The 14,860-nt window shown below is 38.0% G+C and overlaps 1 protein-coding gene and 1 long non-coding RNA gene across 4 annotated transcripts in view; one reads left to right on the forward strand and one right to left on the reverse strand.

The window, feature by feature from the left end:
• The window catches only part of sfl (N-deacetylase and N-sulfotransferase sfl), a 263,272-nt gene that overhangs the window by 105,813 nt on the left and 142,599 nt on the right, over nucleotides 1-14,860 (reverse strand). Inside the window, exon 1 of one of the 2 annotated variants that reach the window (XM_029310347.2) lies at nucleotides 287-1,017. The exons of the other annotated variant lie outside the window; for it this stretch is intronic. The gene's annotated coding sequence lies outside the window, so the exon portion shown is untranslated. Of the gene's footprint in view, nucleotides 1-286; nucleotides 1,018-14,860 lie in introns of those variants that run through there. 2 annotated transcript variants of the gene reach the window in all.
• The window catches only part of LOC114936982 (uncharacterized), a 136,987-nt gene continuing 122,450 nt past the window's right edge, over nucleotides 324-14,860 (forward strand). The window contains exon 1 of one of the 2 annotated variants that reach the window (XR_014924632.1): nucleotides 324-1,435. This is a non-coding gene — a long non-coding RNA (uncharacterized LOC114936982). The remainder of the gene's footprint in view (nucleotides 1,436-14,860) is intronic. The other variant, XR_014924631.1, reaches the window with a different exon arrangement.

Consider the following 14,860-nt stretch of genomic DNA (forward strand, 5'->3'; position numbering starts at 1 on the left):
CTATTTTTTTATCATGAATTTCATATCTAACATTCTGATAAAATCGTCTTAACAATCGCGAATTGTTACGCGAGTTGAATTGTTACACTCGTCGTGTTTGAAAAATGTAACAGTTCGTTTACAACCGTCGTGCATAATCATTATTTATACATACGCTTTATTGCCTCATTGGACTGACGCATATTTAAACATTCGCCACAAACGCAAAATGATTAATACGCTGTTACATTGCGCACAAAACGCGTCGGTCGAATTTTCACAGAGAGAGATAAAGTCGTCGACTTACCGTCACGAAGAAAATTCTATAGAATTCGGCGGTTTCGGTTCGGAGAAAACGAAGGGATGGGAGGAACTCTCTTTCTTCTTTCCTCTCTCGTGGTCAAGATTTACGGCTCGCCGGAACCTTTCTCTTTGTCCTTTCGAATCGCTTCTCTCTCACTACACACTGTCATTTACGAGTCACTTCTCTTATCTCTCTCTCTCTCTCGCTCCACTCTTCGTCAATCACTCACATCACCAACCGACGAGAGATGCCCTGCGGAAATATTTTTACGACGCAAAGACGTACGCAGTCAACTTCAGACTTCTTCTCGTTTCCCTTCCCTCCGTCCTGTTGTTTACCGGCGCTGTCGCATGAAATCGATCGCGTTCCGAGAAATCACGGAAACTCCCGCGAAAATTCGGAGAAGAGACTCGCGTCGTAATATAACATCGACGGGATCTCGTAAAACGTCTCTCGTGCAGCAAGCGAGAAAGCGGGTCTTTGTGCTTCGAGGTTAGGTTCATGCATCTGGCGTCGCGGATCGCTCGGGCTACTCGCTCTTCGTTGTCACGTCGTACGACACTTCGCCGGGGTTGTGCGCGACGCGTATCGACCCCACGCACGACCGCGAGCAACTGGAGACGACGTGGAGCCTTCAAGTCGGAAGCCTCAGCACGGAAGGACCGGTGAAAAACTGCGCGAAAATCCAACCATGCTGACTGCGCGACCGGCGTCGGACTGCCGCGAGAACGGAGCGGGGGATTCGAGTTGAGTGGCATCGCCCGGTTAGAGGGGTCGACTTCCCCCACTCTCTCTCTCTCGCTCGCTCGGCCCGTCTCGGCCTCTCTCGCTCTCCCTCGGCTCGACCCCCCACTACCGCAGCGCCGCCGCCGGCCGTCGTCGCTCCTACTGTCCGCTTCCCCCACCAGTCGACCGCGGCCCGTCTCCCCCGCCACATCGTCCGTTCGTGTGTTCCCGTGCGCGATTCAGTCCCTATCCCTACCGCCGCGCCGCGCGGAAGAGTATCAGTGCGAGAGGGAGAACTCCGGAGAGAGATGAAGACGAGCGAGAGCGAGAGCAGGTGACAAGTTTAGCGAAACAGAGACTGCGGCTGATATTACAACGGAGAGAGGAACTGCGAGTGCGCGGTTGACCAGACGAAGATGGCGCACGGTAAGTGGAGTAGTATGTGTGTAAGAGAGAGAGAGAGAAAGTTTGTACCGGCGCGCGTTTAAACGCGAGGAACGACGCTCGCGAGAAAGATAACGAATGCAATGACACAGAGAGTGTTACAAGTGGAGATGCGCCGGTCAGAGAGTATATCGTCATTTCTCGCGATAAAGAGACTTTGCCAACGGATGTATCGCTTGAGACGGTGTGAAGTAAGCGGAATGCGCGCGCATGCGCCGCACGCGAAACTCGGCACGCGGTCGCGCCCAAACTCGCATATCGCCTCCCGAGATTCACATATTGATGTACTACGCTCTTGCACTCGCGACGAAGCCGATTGCGACCGTCGCAAATGAGAGAGGGAGAATCATAGAACGGTTAAAGACGGTACTCGCCCTCGTGTATATATTACTTAGAACTGCGTAGGTAGTTACGTGAGTTTATCGCGTACGAGTTCGCACAAAGGTCAACCTTGGCGCTTTAATCGAGCTTGCACGTGTGGACACTATCTGTTCGCGCGCGACTCTTTAAATTGTTTAAATAGTCTTAATTATAGCGCAAAAGACAATTGACTCCTTCGACCGTAGCGTAACTTTTTATTTTGTGCATAACTGTTGGTATGTACAATGTTTCTTAAAATTTTATATAAAATTCTTAATGAAATTTTGTAACTATTCTTTATTAATTAACACGATTATTAATTAACTCGATTTTATTATTGGAAAAAGATATACAACATTTACACTATTCAGTAAAAAAGGAGATATAAAAATATTAATAGTTGCTAATAAATAAAATATTTCTTTTTCAATAAAAATTAAAAATTTGAAAAAATTATTTTTCCAAACAATTTTATTATTTTATTATATATCTTTATAATAAATAATGAAGCCTCTCTCTCTTTACTTTTTCTCTCTTATTAAAATATTTAAAATTTATGGAATAAGTTTTTACAATTTATTTTTGTATTTTGAAGAGTTTACCAGAGCTCTTCCATTTTAAATATTCGAGTATGTAATAATAATGTTTCACGTATAAAAATTCTTTTACAAAGTTGATTTAACTTTGTTAACGATACATTTCCAAAGTTTGATGAAATTTTAACTATTCTATTAGCCCTAACTAATTATTTCCCAGATCCAACAATGAATTAGTATTGATATATCTATCCCATTTTTTGAGCGAGTTTTATTCATGCATTATTTTAGACGATCAAATTGGGTAGAAAAAATGTGAGATAACTATTCCATGCCCATTACCCTTATACGTCGATATACACCCTTTGCAGTTCGAAAGCTATAATCGTGTTCGCCCGATTACTTTTTATTTTTATCGCTTTTGAGAAATAAAGTCTACCGAAGTGAAATTTTTCTAAACAATTAATTCGCGCGCAATATCTCTTTCATATTCGCTACACATATTAATGAACTTTTTCAGTAGAAAACATGAGCAGTAATTAAATATGTTTAGCTTGGAATTTTTAAAAATCCAACAAATTCAAACGTTATTTATTTAATTTTTAATTAGGCATCTTTGTCGAGAACGCATTCAATTTAATCTTTAAATGTAGAATAAATATATTATATATATACATAATATATATTAAATATATATTATATATGTATATAAAATATACTGTATTATTTATAATATATATGTACCTGTATTCTTTTATATATTACGTAGAGAGAATTTTCTCTTAGAATTTACTCTGAAAATCATGGTAATCGTGGGACAATATGATATTAGAAGAATTTTATAAGAATTTCTCTGATTAAAATATTTACCACAATAAAAAAAATTAATGTGTATCATAATAAGATATAAAATATGTTTGATTAATTTTACTATGTACATATTCATATTTTTTTATCGTGGTAAATATTTAATCAAAGATACTCTTATAAAATTCTTCCAATATCATATTGTCTCACGATTGCCATATAATTTTCAAAGTAAATTCTAGTAGAAAATTTTCTCCGTGTATATAAATTATATATATTACGAATGTCAATTATCGTATTGCAATTTTTCGTATAAAAAAATGGTATTATTTCTTGACATATAGCTGGAATCATATTTTCTGTGCGCTTTTAAAAATCCTTAGGAATTTGTAAATTTTTTCCTATGCAACCGATGTGATTGTAGTTTTTCTGCGTTTTTTGAATTCTTTGGTGTACGCAGTTCCGCACGTACACGTGGCATGCAAGATTGCGCTACGAAATGAGTCTGTGAAAATGCTGAGCCGCGGAGTTAACTAATGAATTCTGGCGCGGTTACCCTAGCCATCTCGGGCTCGGCTGCATTTCGAGGTTTTATCGTCGGCTTGAAATCAGCCTGCCTGGCAGATGTTCGCTAAAACCTCGACCTCTCTCGCGCGTCTCCCATCATGCATCCTATATATCTCCCGTGACTCTCTCAGGCCGAAGAAACGCCAGAGCGTAAGATGCTAAGTGCCAAGCATCTTATTCCGGCGCGAGAATTCGGGCGTCCTCGTTCTTCGTTGCGCGTTATGGCGAACACGAGCTGCTGCGTCTCAAATTGTGCTCCCGGGATTCGGATTATGTTCTTGAATTTCGGAGTATCATGTTCGAGCATGCGAATTGTCGAGATCATAGTACTTGAATTCATAGGAACGAAAAATATCAAGTGGAGAAAATTCGCAATTGTCCTCCTGATGTGATAACTCTTTTAAAGTAAATCTTTTTTTTTTTAAATTACATTTATACATTCACGATTTCTTTTCCTATGCAAATTTAAAACGTACAAATATTTGTACAAAATTGAATTATCACTCAAACTTAGTAACAATAAATGTTTAATTTTTCTTTAACAAACACTGTCACGTTACGATATCCTACCGTCAATTGGTTTCAATTCAGTTCTTACTGTCTTAGAACATATATTCCTCTTCTCTTTTCTAGTTTTCTGAACTCTTTTATTATGCGAGCTAACACTCGACGTGAGATGAAATCCCATGCCGGCAATTTCGCGAAAGTTAACAAGTTTTTAGCCGATTAGACTTTTAATCGTTATTACCTACTTCGCTGAGTACTACGTTTATCGTCAAGGCCAATTAAAATTGCGATGCAAACGTTTTTGCAGCCAATTGTTCTTTCTCTCCCCCAAATCCTTCGAATCCCAATTATTCGAAGGAAAAATAGTATTTTCGTAATTTCACGTAAGTATATGTTCATTATTTGATAACACCAAACTTTCGTGGGTTATTCGGAAAGATTATTTTCCATGAGCTTATATAATTCAACGAAATTTGTCAGTGAAAATATGTATATGTTACTTTTTAAATATTGTTAATAAACTCAAACATACTTTTACTTATAAAAATTACGAAGTAATAGTCGAAATATGATTAACTTTTAATAATGCCAAAAGTAAGATGTGCTTAACTTTAAAAATGAAGCATTTTCAGATTTACCGAAAATTACAAAAATATTTTAACAATCTTGAAGTGAAAGAAGTAGCGGAAAGAAATTACAAAAAATTCGCGTTTCACTAAAGCATGTCTGAGTTGTTATTAATGTTATGATGCTCATTGTTTACGTTTAATAGTTGCCGGAAGAAAATTGTTTGCCGAGTATACGCGCAAGTATATATATTATATTTTTCCTTCTTTGAAGTTTACGACAGGAAATGAAATTCTTTTTTATTCTTTCTTCAGATATACAATCATATTTCTGCGAGCGTAATGACGGAAAATAGAAATCACTTCATACATTTCTCTTTGCTTTCTATATTGATAGAAATTATCAAGTGATGAAACGATATATCGATTTTCACTTCATGTATTTCTACTATTTATCGTTGAAGATTCGAAAAACATTTCATCTTTCTATTGAAAAAAGATGCTTAACATAATTTATTCATTCGTAATTAAATTAAATCGGTTGCATGGTTGCAAAATAAATTCGAAGTAGACTGTCTCAGAGTATATATATTGCAACAGGCAATTTTTCTAAAAATTCTGATATAAAAAATTTGTGCAAATACCGCGCATGAATTTATGCGCGAGAATGATCGGCGAAGAGAAGTTCGATAAAGAATTTCTCAAGTTCGTTTGTCATTTCTAACATTCTTTCTATTCGCGCGTGCACTATAACATTGTACCTGGCAATCGGTAAAAACTGGAAAATGACACACGTATCTAGGATGAAATTCTGCCTCCAATGGATTCAAACGGTACGTCAAACCGGTCCGCGATCGAATCGTGTACATAGTCCATACCGGCGTCGTCTGACGGCTTTGTCAGTATAGACAACCCCCTTGTCCTTCTGTTTGTCTTGTCTCTTTTGAGCTGACATTCCATAGCGCCTTGTACTCTCTGAGCATCTATCGGAAAGCGAAAAGCACGCGGATATAGTACATGTGCAGACGAAGCTCCAGAGTGCCGTGCTTCATCGCAGATGAGTTCTCATCTTTTCCTTTTCTCGCGCGCACGTGATTCAATTTTCCTCACTTTGCGTCGAGTCGTGGTGCAACGTTTTTTAATGAGATTGTAACTTGCAAATTGTTGTAAAATTTTTGTAGCTTCGAGTAGAAAAGGTACGAAAAAAAAATCGGAGATATGGGTTTAACGTCACATAATTATACAATATTAAAATTAAATTCTCGCGTTTTATTATAGGAAAGTTATTTTTTTCCAATTATTGAAAATTGATGATTTTAACAAGTTGGAGCGTTTTCCTGACATTAGGTACATATGTCAACGTCGCTATTAAAGCGATGATAATCTGTTCCTACAAGTAACTCGTTAGTCGATACGTCCCACACCTGTTGTGGAGACCACAAATGTGTGATCAAACAGGCAAGGTACGCTTTGACGCATCGAAGGACACTGTACGTGCTAATTAAATGCGCCCTTTAACGTGATACAAGGTCCGCGAAGCATCTCGTACTGGATGAACACTTCCTAATATCGATTGATTGTCTAAAGGAGGAATATAGAGAGGAGTATAAACACAACGTTTTCCTGTAATATCAAACACGTTATAAACGCGACACGGTTTATGTATATAAATTATTACATACAAACTTGTGTTTCTTAACGAAAAACATTTACAATATCGTTATCTGTGTGTACGATTATCGCCTATATACTTGAAAATTTCACTGAAATTAAACATAAACGTTTTATATAAATTATTATATACAATAATTGCGATATTTCTTTCGTTAAGAAACCTAAATTTGTCAATAAATTGACAAATTTAGGTTTCTTAACGAAAAGCATTTACATTATCATTATCGACAATTATCGGTTATTCCGTTAACATATGAATTTAATTATTATTGGTCTCTAGAGCCTCGAATTATATCACACATGATATATATATATAGTAATATAATCTATATATAAAATAGACATGTAAATGCGACATGTTTTATATACATTATTACATAATCGCGACATTTTTTAAATTAACAAACTTGTGTAATAGCGTTATATCTGCGTATGATTTATCGGTACTGTTAGTATGAATTTAATTATTATTAGTCTCTAGAGTCTCGTATTATATCACACATGATATATATAGTAATATAATCCAACAATAAGATTACTATCACTTTTAAGCTAATGCTTCTCAATTAATTTTTTTTTATATTAAATAAATTCGAAATTCTTGTTTGTTCGGTGGTGAATTCTACGTTCTCCTAAATTTATCGGCGAATCGTTCACACAGATACGGTTTCATCGTCAGCGCTATTAATAATCGTTTGTCGGATCTTTTGCTGTGCAAGAGGAAGAATGGTACACCAGTCTAACGTACGACGTTGGCTCTTCAATTTACGACTAGCAAGTTATGCTATCCGGCTGAAACGTATTGTAGTCATTAAGCCCCGATCGATTAAGCACCGTCGCGCGGATGTTTATACATCCTGCACGTAGGTACATGTGCTTGCGTCTGATTTATCAACGGACTCGCGGCGCCCTTGTCTGGAAATTAACTGGCGGGTTGCAACGGGATGAAAGTGGAAATGGTGGCGTACGTACATAGATATAGCGTACGTTTGCAGACGATCTGGAAGTCCGTTGGCAATGGAACATTAACTAATTACCTTAAACTGGCAGACCTGGCGTTTCCGCAGCTTCCCCAATTTAGCCATTGCTATATCCCGTTATCGGGAGGCGGAGACAGATTATGTTAGTTAGCATGCGATTTAATTAAGTCCCTCTGACGCGCCGTTAGCGAAGATCAATGACAAGACGAACTAACTACGAAGATTGGAACTGTTACTGATGATCACGTCGACGAGACGTATGACCGATTGTTGACAGGGTTCTTGGAAATAGACGACTAAATCTTCAGCTGCAAATCAGTAAAAAAAAAAGTTGCGCCGCAAAGTTTATACTGTGTTAAAATTCAATTTATTTAATGAATATTTTACAATGAGAAATTAAAATTATCGCTATGATATTAAATCACATTTTGATAAATATTTGATTGACGATTTGATTTTGAGCGATAATGGTAATAAAAATTACGGATATTAATATATTATTGAATAGAATATGTTGCATATTATTATTTCGATTATTTCAATTATATATATTATACATATATATATATATATAATATTTATAATATATAATTATATATAATATGCATATATATTTGAAATTGATGGTAAATAAAAGTAGAAAAGATAAATGCTTTTTTCTTGCATGGAATACTTGATACAATAAAATCCCGCAGGGAACCGAAAATTAATAATTTTTTTGGCGAAAGTAGCGAAAATTGAAAGATTATGGAAATCCAAGGCAAAAAAACACGATGCACCTTACGTATGGCGGCGCGCGATTGCAAATTCCGAGTTAAGCTGCAAGATTTCTCGCTGAAGGACGGAAATCCGTAGATGTAGCTCCGGATAGTCCCGTGCGCGGCTGCGTCGATACGTCGCGGTAACGATTTCTATTACAAAACGGATTTCTCATGCATCACCATGTCACATTGGTCTCCCGCCGGGCGCGCCGTAAGCTCCTTTCCGCGCGCGTTTCTTCGAGGTTCTCGATCCCCCGTCTAGCGCGACGGGTCTACGTGCCATGTCGGTCGTGTTCGTACAGTGTGGCGAAAAATCGACGCGCGGCAGCGTGATCTCGAGAAACATAGAGAAAAAGGGAGCGCGAGAGAAGAGACGGTCAGATCGAAAATGCGAAACAGCTAAAGTGATTGCACGTCAACCACCTTTCTGCGACTAGCTACGCCGCGCGCTTTGCTACCTTTCTCTTTCTTGTCTCTCTCTATTTTACGCGTCTCCGTTTCATCCTCGAACGCTCCTCGACGATGCCATCGTCGCGTCTCCGATATCGCACCACGGTTCGATCGTAAATCAAAACGCAGCCCTGTCAGGGACGAAGGTACCAAACAAAATCCATAAATTTCCGCTCTACTGCGCCCGTGGTGGTTTCCGTCAGAAGTTCTCCAAGTTCCGAAAGTAGTATTTCTACCGCTCGCGCTATGCTCTCCGACCTACGAGAATAGAGGTGCGCACGTAAATAATCTAGGAATGAGGAGTTGAAGGTACGCCGAAGATGGAGATTCGAGGGAACAGGGCTGCTGGTATTTGCTCCATCTTTATCTTTAACATTAGAATTATCAGCGAGATAGACAAGGACGATGTTCGTTAGAAAATCTAGAGATTGGAAAATGGAATGTTGGGTCACGTTTATGACGACGACGAAATATTTTACCCGCATTCTTCATACAAGATTTATCTTTACAGTTAACGGAGAAATTTCTAACGCGTCATTGTCTTCGTAGAGGCAGAATACATTAAGCTCTCTCGAGATAAAATATCGTATTCGGAGACGATATGAGGAGAAGTAAATGGTTGTAAAATAGGTAGGAAAAGTTAATGGTGCAAATCGGGAAGAAAGTATCTGCGCTGCATTTGCCTCTTTTCCGTCCATTTTGCGGATTCGATGTGTACGTGCGAAGTTTCCCAATGGAACCAACATATCTCATTTTTCGGGGCGTCCACTTTCAAACTCCGAAAACTTAAATCTCTTCTATATCGTTCTTTGCATCGTGCGGAATTATTTTTTAAAAGTCATTAAACGACATTTTGTCTCTTGCAAACAATCATGCGTACTTTTTTCTTATATTTAGCGAAGGGTGTAGTAAATTATTTAGCTTGAGGCAACATTTAATAGAAGTTGTCAATCATTTCCACGAATAACTTCCGTTTCCTCGCGGGTCGTTCAGTTTCGCAAAAAGCACCGAGACATACTAGATCCGGATATAAAAAATCGGGCTAATAAAGAATCAGTAAGTGTTTCTTCGGCGATATTAAGGCGATCTCCGATGCTGTTTGCACGAGTCCGCCACACGTACGACCATTTCCGCCTCACACCATCCGGTGGAGGATTTGTACCGCGTCGTTTCTCGTCGACAAGGAAGGTAATCGAACCGCGTTTCCACCACTGAAAGCGATATTACCAGTAACTAGTGATGCAGTACCGGTCGTTCATGAAATTGGTCACGGACGATCGTTTTCCCGGGGCGTGCGAAATTAGGTCGGGCTACGCGTGTCCGTACGAAAGTCACGGCGATCTGGGACGGAGTGAAATTGGCCGCGTGGTGACCAGTGTTTTCTCTCTCTCGATATCCCACGAATGCCCCTGTGTTTTAACCAGAATATAGAATTTCATAAGAATGGATATTGGTTCGCTTAAACTGTCTCGCTGACTGATTTCCGGAATATATCGAACTAATTTCGATTTAGATAGATTCCCTTTAGTAAGTATTATTGTTGTTACGACTAGAATTTTTTTGTCGATGAAGAAGCGTCTAGGACCAGAAATACGCGCACGCTCGGCACAAATCTGACATCGGAAATTAATGGTCTAAGTTAGATCGTATAATATTCTAGACTGCGCACACATATTATCTTAATTTGAAAAGTTTTTCAACGATTGCTCCATTCGTTGCTTATGGATCTTCCAACTTACCAATCCAATTCCAATTCTATGATTTATTTTAATCCTATGTCTGTTTCTTATTAGAGAAAAAATAATTCATGCAAATCTTTACGTTTCACGAATATTATACATATTTTATTTTTGTATAAATATTTTATAGCTTAGTAACATGCATAATCTGTAAAATGTATAATAAATGAAAGAATATAAAGTTGTGCGCTAATGGATCCAACTAATACAGTGATATTGGATTTAATTGCATTATTATTTACTTTATTTATCGAATTTCTACTTCTTTTATAATATATTTTTAATTCAATATCTTTTTAAATAAATTTTGCATTATATTTCTATAGACATTATTAATTTGTAACTAGAGAACTGAATTTTTGATAAGCAATATAATATCGCGTACGTAAAATAATTTTTCCAATTTAAAAAACCAAGAATACAAACGATTATTTGCGAATATAAAAAAATATTTTCTTTTATTCTCTCTCCGTGTTCCATTTTAATAATTAAACGGTTACACTCTTAGCATTCACTGTATCGATCGCTCGCGCGTTTTGCTAGAAATTTTATACCATTCAAAACAGAAGAAATTGTGCGCCGATGTGAAATTGGTTTTGTATTTATTTATTTCTGTCGCAGTAGCATATTTCGGACTTTTGACTTTATTTACTTACAACTGTAGCAATATCGTCTTTTTTTTTCTTTCCGATAACGGTTTTTAATCGTATAAAATTATTTCAACGTGAAATCATATCAGTACGAAATAAAATTGTAACGACATGGATTTTTTCATTGAAAATTGTTGATTTACAATCTGACAATGGATACTGTTTTTTCAAATATCAGCTTATTTTTTTTCATTTCGTTAATGGATCGCGTAATTAATGCTGAGTGTTTTCGTTGCATATTACAGAAATTTCTATGAAAAAAAATTCAATATGTTTCTACTTTTCTCGCGAAAAAAAAATACGGACATAGAAGAGGGAAGCAGGCGCGACATGCCTGGGATCCACGCCCTTTGGCCCCTCGACAGTATGAAATTCTCCATTTAACTGTAATACAAAGTTGAACGCATCTGGTTCTTTACGACAAGAGCAGCGGGGGCGGCGTTGAAATTTTCACGCGGCGTATTACTAAATTCTGTGGAGTTTCCTCCGGTTGCAAAATTCGATGCATCCCGCGACAACGATGCGAAACGCGATCGTCGCACCCTGGCGTCAAAGCGGATATTGTGTATCACCAGCGAAAGTGGGAGACCGGAGCATTGCTAAAGTTCTTTTCCGTATATTTCTTCGTGTATTCACGCGTTGTTTTTATTTAGCGCATTTTCTCGGAGATCGGAGACTCTTCTGGAATAGAGTCGATCGTTCCTATTCCGGAATTTCTCATCAAGCTTTGCCACTGAAGCCACTGCGTTGTTTTTGCAATGAGTTCTGCACCTTCCGACTTAGGCGATGGTGGTCTTTTGCTCCAATAAAAGGTCTGGGTCGTCAGCTTTAATTAGATTCATAGTAAGAGTCGCAAGAAAATATCAAGAACTCGACGAAAATATATTCTACCGTTGCGTTTGTTGTTTTTTAATTATTCGCAATGCGGCCAGTGCGGGAAAGCAGTGCAGATTTTCTACTAATATTGAAGAGAAAGGGAAGGCATTTAATTTATTTGCGAAATATTGTTAGAGAGACTATGATTATGAATATAGAATGGATTAAAAATAAAAAAACGTGAAAAGATTAGCATAAGTAAACAAGGATAATTTAGTTCTCATGTTTTTACTTACTTTATTATTTTAATATTATAAAAGTTAATTTCGTTAATTGAACGTAATTGAGACATATATCCTGCAGTTCGCGCGATAATATTTTTATTCCATTATTCTTAAACTCAATTATATAATAACTCCTTATTTTATTGAGCGACGAGATTGTCGTTAGCTAGCAAAATGCTATTTTATCCGGGAGATACGTATGCCAACGAGTATGACGAAGATGAATTCGTTCTCCGCGAGAGAGGATGGGTATGCGTAATTCATCAGCGTAATTGAGCTCGGGCAGACCAAGTTTGTAACGCTTCACGAATCTCATGAGCCGAGTACCATTCCATAATAGCACGTTAATTTTAGTACGCAATTTTCAAGCTTCATTATAAACCAGGATGTGCCGCAACCATTCCACAATTCGCGCAGGATCGATCTCGGTATCGATTCAAAGTTGCCGAGCGAAATTCTGTAGCGCGGAGCGAAGTTCCGTAAAGAAACGGTGAAAATAAAATTGCATGCAGATAATTAGCGTACGATAATGCAATGCATAGATATGGCTTTAGTATGCTAGACATATCGTTCTATGAAACAAGGCAGCTTCATAACGTAATGGAGTTTTCTTGTTTCGTTCCTGCTCTTCTTTCCTTGGCCCGTTTCTTCTTCGTTTCCGTAGTAACTTTGCTGTTCCTAGCAAGGACAATGCCCTTCTTCTCTTTGTGAGAGACATAGACATTGCGACGTAATACTTAAATTAATCTAGTAAATTTCCACGAAATCTCGTGACTTGCGTGAAATTAGCTTATACAGTTGTTGCTATGATGAAACGTACGAAAATATTTACGTCGAGTACATAAATACAACATATGTCTGCGAGAAAATTAAAATCTAACACGTGTCACATATTGTACGAAAAAAAGATACAATTGGGTACAACAATTTTTCAAATACACGAACAAATATATGCATCTTAATTTGAAAATTGAACGAATAAAATATACGTAATTTTCCACTTTTATCTTAATCTCTCTTTCGCGTTAAAGGATTTTAAACGCATTAACGAACAAGAGAACGGCAATAGCAAGGAGGTAATCGTATTTACGATCGGCATAATTCCCAGCTGGGAAACGTGCGTCACGTCGTGGAGGCCTCTCGCTTCACAGCTTCGTAATCTAACTCTAAATTAACGCAGCCTAATTCTCGTCCAATTTTCACTTTTGCAAGCGGTTAATAGCGCTGCGCGTGATACGTTCTAGTTTTATTAAAACGAGTTCCGATAAAGTTAACACCTGTTCTGACCAACGACGCTACATTTGGACATTTAGATAAGTTAACAGACTCGGATCACGTATGAGCGTGCTTTTACACATTTTCCACGGTTCCTCTTTTTTTTCCTCCCTCGTATAACTTTCCTCTTTCTCTTTATGGAACCGTACGTCGTCCCTAGGGTGTTATATCTGGGTTCGTATTTATTCCGTAGAATGGTTGACTCCGACTGTGATATCCGCCATCTCTACAGCGAAAAGCAAACTCATCATAGCTGTTCGTCGCATGCAATCTCCCGGAAAACAAGCCTTCCGGCGACTCGCGAGATTGATTGTAAGAGGCAAATTGCGTTCTCTCGTATATAAGAATGTCCCATTTCTATTTTTTTGTTTTTAAGAAACAGTAGTCATGTAAAGAAACGGCCGGTAATCTCATGGAAATAATAAGAAAACGCTCACGATTCGCGCACAAAATCCTGTCGATATATTCTTTAAATTCCTAGCCCTCATTATCAACAATATTTATTTCCGCTCTTAAAAATATAGACATTAGAACAAATTATATAAAAATCACAACTATTCTTTATACATACATGTAAAATTAAGGAACGGACTATTCGCGGTTTACTAGATATAAATTACTATTCTATGTGGGTGAGATTGTTGGAGGAATGATTAATTCAATCAGTGCGTATATATGTCTGCCGGGAAAAGAGAGAGGGAGGGAAAGAGAATACTTAGAGACGATATTTATATTTTATAAATCCGGAGGGCGGCGCGTTCGCGCGATTCGATATCGGCAAATATTTCATTTTACCGCCGTCGCGTTTCGTACTGCTATACGTCTAAATACCCTTTCCCCGTTCGATGTGACGTTACCCGCCCGAACGATTCCGCCCGCGAGCAAACTATAAATCTGATAATCGCCATACGACAGTGCCACGAATGTGTATTGGAGTCGGGTGTGCGTGTGTCAAAGAGAGAGAGAGAGAGAAAGACGGAGCTGCGTACACGCACATGTGCACGCGCGCGTATATTTATGCACGCGTATATATATCTCGGCGAACTGTCGGTTGCCGTGGTTTTTTTTTATCTCTTTTTAGCTATCGGGAAATCGGTATTAAATGCACGTAGGCATGCGTGCAAACATCGCGGTTCATTAAATTAATCTGGACACGGACTGACGTATAAATGTTGAACGTGCTCCGTCGTCGTAATTTCTCTCGGACGCGTTCTGCCGATTTTAAACCGTGCAGCGAATACTTGGCTGATTCCAAAGAAATTAAATTGCTAAATAGCCAACACATCGTCGCAAGCGCGCAAGCGTTGATAATATTGCACCATCCGCTCGTTTATAAATAACCAATGAGTTATTCTAGGAAATAGTATGATATCATGTAGTATACTTTAATTAATTAAAATCAATATATTATATTTTAATATATAATATGTTTTAT

This window comes from Nylanderia fulva, unplaced genomic scaffold (assembly GCF_048542155.1).
Source record: "Nylanderia fulva isolate GAGA-0341 unplaced genomic scaffold, ASM4854215v1 Scaffold10, whole genome shotgun sequence".
NCBI classification, from domain to species: Eukaryota; Metazoa; Arthropoda; class Insecta; order Hymenoptera; family Formicidae; genus Nylanderia; species Nylanderia fulva.